This window comes from Heteronotia binoei, chromosome 1, assembly GCF_032191835.1.
Source record: "Heteronotia binoei isolate CCM8104 ecotype False Entrance Well chromosome 1, APGP_CSIRO_Hbin_v1, whole genome shotgun sequence".
NCBI classification, from domain to species: Eukaryota; Metazoa; Chordata; class Lepidosauria; order Squamata; family Gekkonidae; genus Heteronotia; species Heteronotia binoei.
In genome coordinates this window covers 14,184,306-14,190,321 of record NC_083223.1, presented here as the reverse complement: position 1 = coordinate 14,190,321, position 6,016 = coordinate 14,184,306, and positions in this window count along the sequence as shown.

Sequence of the window (6,016 nt, the reverse complement as noted above, 5' to 3'; positions counted from 1 at the left end):
AATGGCCTTGGGTCAGCCATAGATCTGGCAGAGGTTGTCCTTGAAAGGGCAGACTCTTATCTGGGAGAACCGGGTTTGATTCCCCACTCCTCCACTTGCACCTGCTGGAATGGCCTTGGGTCAGCCATAGCTCTGGCAGAGGTTGTCCTTGAAAGGGCAGCTGCTGTGAGAGCCCTTTCCAGCCCCACCCACCTCACAGGGTGTCTGTTGTGGGGGGAGAAGATAGAGGAGATTGTAAGCCGCTCTGAGTCTCTGATTCAGGGAGAAGGGTGGGATATAAATCTGCAATTCTTCTTCTTTTTCTTCTTCTTGAGTCACCTCTGGAATTACGTCATGTGCACAAACGGGGGAAAAAAACAAACCTGACTCACCATTGTTTCATTTTAACGCTGAAAAAATGTTGGCAGCAATGTGCCAACAGAACAAAAAGGGGGAAATGTCAGGTTATTGTTGATTGATTCATTGTTTTACAAAGTCTCTACAGGTTTCACCATATAAGCAGCATCAGGGGGGAATCTATAAAGCATAATTTTACATTTAATCCAAATATAGAAAGACTCAATAAAAAATTATTACAAAGGTATTATAAGAACATTAACTAAAAAAAGAGGATCGGAATTAGTCCCCAAAACTGATACGTATAAGATGAATAAATTGATACATATAAGATGAATAAATTATACATTGGATGTGAAACGGACAAGACAATGAAAACATCCAATATAAGAAGCAAATATTTCACAGAGCATTCACAAGTGCTGGAGCTGTCCACAGTAATTAAGTTCTTTTTCCAGTGCAGAATGACATAGCATTTTTTTATTATTTACAGAGATTCCCTGACCAAGGTCAGAGGTCTCAGATCAGAATTTAACCCATGAGGGGCCAAAGTTTGCAGCCTTAAAATGCACCCCATCTCCTTATCCCAGAAGCTTACTGATGAGGGGAAACTTGGGCAGAAATTAGCTTGTGGAATGTCATGTTGATTACAAAACCACTCAATAGCAATCTGTGTTACAGAAAATCACTTGAACTGTGGTCACTGGCAAAATAGGCACAATCTCTCTCTATAATAAAAGCTCTAATGTACTAGGGACAACTCACTCACCCATTGGCCTGTCAACTGCCACTCAAGTTCCATTCCATTCAATTGGTTGAGTTCGCTCCTCTCCCACCCACTGTTGCCTACCCACTCTCTGTGACATTCAGAAGAAAAAGTAGGCAGCAGTGGTGGGAAGATGACAAAGAGACAGGGAACGAAGGTGTTAATGCAACAAGGACGCAAGGCCTGGCCCTGCGGCAAGCATTTCCTCAGAGCCAATGGCATTCACCTGTTTCCTGTCACTGCCTCCCTCCCTCCCTCTTCCCCTCAGCCTCCCCCCAGAACTGATGAGGATTGGGCCACTGGGTAAGCTGCTAGGCAGAGGCTGTTGCTAGGCAGCCAAGCTTGGTTCTGTCAGTAAAGGGAAAGGCCTCAGCAGAATATAATAACATAGAGTCCACCCTCCAAAGCAGTTATTTTCTCCAGGGGGAGAGAGATCTGTTGTCTGGAGTTCAGTTGAAATTGAAGGAGATCTTCAGGCTCCACCTGGAGGTCAGCTATCCCAGCCCTGGCAGCACCCTCTGGGTGACGTGATGCCACCTGACTGGCATGACTTAACCAGACTTGGCTGTTTGCTCCTGTTCAGCAACACACGGAAACCACAGTCTTGAGGCTGAGCAACACAGAAAAAAACACTGTGCTCTACATTCAAAGATACATCTTCTCTGTTAAGCTTACTCTGATACAATGATTCACTCTTGTTAAGGAAACAATCTTGCCTCAGATAAAAGCTTCCCACCCATTCCAAACGGACTCAAGGTGGCTAACAATCATATAAAAACCAACATCTCAATTTCAAATATAAAACAATAAGACAGTCAATTATAATTTAAAACAAAGTATTGGTGCTATACAGAGTATACAATTTATCTGTTGGTGGTCCTTCTGGTGGAGTTGGCCAGTAGCATAAAAGTGGCAGCCTTCTCCCCTAGTTGTTACAGGCCTGTACAAGCCTTTACAAGCTCTGTGGAATTGGGAGAGATCCCGCAGAGCTCTTATGGCCTCAGGGAATGCATTCCACAGCATTGGTGCTGCCACTGAGAAGGCCCTGGCCTGTGTAAAGTCCAGTTTGGCCTCCCTTGGTCCAGGGATTGGCAATAGATTTTTAGTTCCTGAACGCAGTGCTCTCTGGAGAACATATGGGGAAAGGCAGTCCCTTAGACAAACAGGTCCTTGGCCATATAGGGCTTTAAAGGTCAATACCAGCACATTGAAACGGTCTTGGAACACAATAGGCAGCCAGTGCAGCTCTTTCAGCACTGGTTGAATGTGCTCCCATCTTACCACAAAAACATTCTCACACTACAGTGCTAGCAGATAAGAGGGAGGCTTGTGAATTGAGGGAGTACATCCTTGGAGGCATAACAGACCTTCACCGGTACCATAAACATTCCCAGGCCAGATGGTGATGCCTACATGCCCTCTAAGCAGTGAGTAATGGAGAGTGGCCTGCTCCTAACAAAAAGATGGAAAATAGTGGTCTTGACAGGTTGTGGGAGGCACTAGAGTCATGTGCCTTGTAACATCACTTGCAGGGCAAAATAGAAGTGATGTTACTCTTCTCTAGGAATCACCGACCATCTCAGTTCAGGATTTCTCACCCAGATGCCATCTTCCCTGCCACAAGACACACAATCTGATGATGCCAACTCTCCAAACATGCCACAAGCAGCACAAGAAGAGTTGGCCAACCACATCACCAGCATCACCAAATGATTTTCACTTTTCTGACTCCAGGCCTGGTCTGCTGGTAACAGCTAGCCACAAACTCAGATGCCAGGTCTCCTGCCCTGCCACAAACAAGTCTCAAACATCATAAGCAGTGCACCACACCTAGCTACATCCACATGACAATGAGTAGCGCACAAAAGACATAGGGGGTGTGTCAAGCATTCTTTCTCAGCTCCGATCACTCAGAGCCGGGAAAGAAGAAAACTGAGTTCTGCAATGATGTAACTTCCAAGTGACATCCTTGTGAAGCATGTGTGCGCTTTGTGCATGTGGATGGAGCTCATGGGAGGGGTGGCGGCGGCAGTGTGGGGTTCTGCCTGGGACAGCAGAACCCCTAGCACTGGGACTGAGTCTGTAGTCTGTCAATACAAGAAATCAACAGACATGTGAACATTGCTGTTTTCCTTTTCTATATAGCAAATCACTAAAAAAGTGAGGGTGAATTTTGGAACTAAGTTCTATCTCTAAACAACCTTTGTGTGTGTGCGTGCATGCGGGGGGGGGGTGTTAACAGTTAGGTGCACGGAGCACAAAGATTTGTAACGAAGCACAGACCATTTGTATTGAGCCTGATATGTTCTCGGCAGGCAAAAAACTGCAGAAGCGGATGATGTGCAGAGGGGGAGGTTAAGCAGAGTGAAATGCTAAGAACGTGGCAAAGCACAGAAATTGTAGGGCACTGGCGGTGCAGTTAACCCAACTGCAGGGGTCAGGTCCAGGTCTTCTTTCGATGTCCCAGGGGCTGGCTGGAAAGTGAATCTCTGCATAAGACTCACAAAGAAGAGGAAGAGCTCCATTTTGGCCAGGGTCTCTCCAGCACACACTCACCAACCTGTAGTAAAGGAGATGAACCAAACAGTCCATTTTTGGTGTGATAACATGTCTGTGGTACATGTTATCAATTACTTGGCCTCTAAATCACCGGTGGTGATGAACCTGGTGCGGTCATTTACTTTATGATGCCTCCGTTTGAATGTTTTGTTTCTGGCTAAGCATGTTCCGGGAGTTTGCAATGCTCCTGCTAAAATTCCACCCCTGTAGCCATTCCTCCAGCTTACAGGGCTCTTAGTACAGGGCCTACTGTAAGCTCCAGGAGGATTGGCTGCAGCACAGGGGCGTGGCCTAATATGCAGAGGAGCTGCTGCTAGAATTCCACCCCTGTAGCCAATCCTCCAAGGGCTTAGAGGGCTCTTAGTACAGGGCCTACTGTAAGCTCCAGGAGGATTGGCTGCAGCACAGGGGCGTGGCCTAATATGCAGAGGAGCTGCTGCTAGAATTCCACCCCTGTAGCCAATCCTCCAAGGGCTTAGAGGGCTCTTAGTACAGGGCCTACTGTAAGCTCCAGGAGGATTGGCTACAGCACAGGGGCGTGGCCTAATATGCAGAGGAGCTGCTGCTAGAATTCCACCCCTGTAGCCAATCCTCCAAGGGCTTAGAGGGCTCTTAGTACAGGGCCTACTGTAAGCTCCAGGAGGATTGGCTACATCAGGGGGTGTGGCCTAATATGCAGAGGAGCTCCTGCTAGAAAAAGAGCCCTGGACAGTGGTAAAATGTCTCCAATACCCAGCATTACATTTTATGCCACACACGGCCTGGCTGGACAAAGTGACATTTGTGTCAGATCCAGCCCTCGTAAGAACCGAGTTTGACAACTCTGCTCTTGCTAGCCCTTTGCCATCACACAAAGGCCCTTTTTCTTGGCTTATATCCCCCTTTGATGGTTGACCAATCCCAGCCCTTCTTGGAAGAAATAGATCAGGTGTCTGCATGGCTTACAACAGGGCTCTTTTTCTAGCAGGAGCTCCTCTGCATATTAGGCCACGCACCCCCTGAGGTAGCCAATCCTCCAAGAGCTTAAAGGACTCTTAGTAGAGGGCCTACTGTAAGCTCCAAGATGATTGGCTACATCGGGGGGGCTTGGCCTAATATGCAAAGGAGCTCCTGCTAGAAAAAGAGCCCTGCCTTACAATATGGTTTGGGGAAATAGGTAGCCTTGGTGATGACATTGACTGGGACAAAAACAGTGGCAGTGGAACCCATTCATTCTTTCAGAAGCCATCAATAGTGTTGAGCATGGTGTCCTTCTGGAGAGGTTCACTGAGAAGGGTGTTGGGAGCTCTATGCTCTGATGGTTCTCTTCTCACTTGGACAACAGGTTTCAGAAGGGGATGTTGGGAAACTGCTGTTTGGCCCCTAGAGTCTGGAATAGGGGGTGGGGGCATACAGGGACAGCTGTTCTGTTTCCCATGCTGTTCAATATTTACATGGAAGTTTTTTGAAAGAGGTTGTCTGGCCATTTAGATTGGGCCCAACCTAACGGAGATGATCCCCAACTCGAAAGTCCTGAACTTAAAGGTGCTACCGGAATCTTTACTATTTTGCAGCAACAGACTAACACAGCTAACTCCTCTGGATCTATGATGAAGAAGTCAGTGGGGTTTGCTTATTCATTCAGTGAACAGTGGACTTTGTTTTATATATCTTTCTTTGACTTGAGGCAACGTAACTGCTCGAACAAATTCCAGAGTCAATGGAAAGGGTTTGTGAAGCAGGTTTTGTATGTAAAACCCAACGTTAACGATTATTTATTTTGTCTACATAGCTGGCATCATTAGAAAGATCTCACTGGAAAGGAGACAATTGCTGTAGTTTACTTTGGTTGTTTTGGGGATTCAAAAACATCTGTAATGTGTCAATAAAAAGAAACCCATGGACACAGAAAGATTATTGTTTTCACTCTACACAGCAAAGAACTCAAGAACTTAGGTTAAAATGTTGATCTCAGTTATGTCACTGAAGTAACTTGTGGGGAATTCAAAGGTATGCATGCCAACTGTGAAGATCTGTGACGAAGCACCGTCTGAGCCTGAAATGTCCTTGGCAGGCAAAAAGAAGAAGAAGAAGAAGATGATGATATTGGATTTATATCCCGCCCTCCACTCCGAAGAGTCTCAGAGCAGCTCACAATCTCCTTTACCTTCGTCCCCCACAACAGACACCCTGTGAGGTGGGTGGGGCTGGAGAGGGCTCTTACAGCAGCTGCCCTTTCAAGGACAACCTCTGCCAGAGCTATGGCTGACCCAAGGCCATGCTAGCAGGTGCAAGTGGAGGAGTGGGGAATCAAACCCGGTTCTCCAAGATAAGAGTCCGCACACTTAACCACTACACCAAACTGGCTCTCCACAC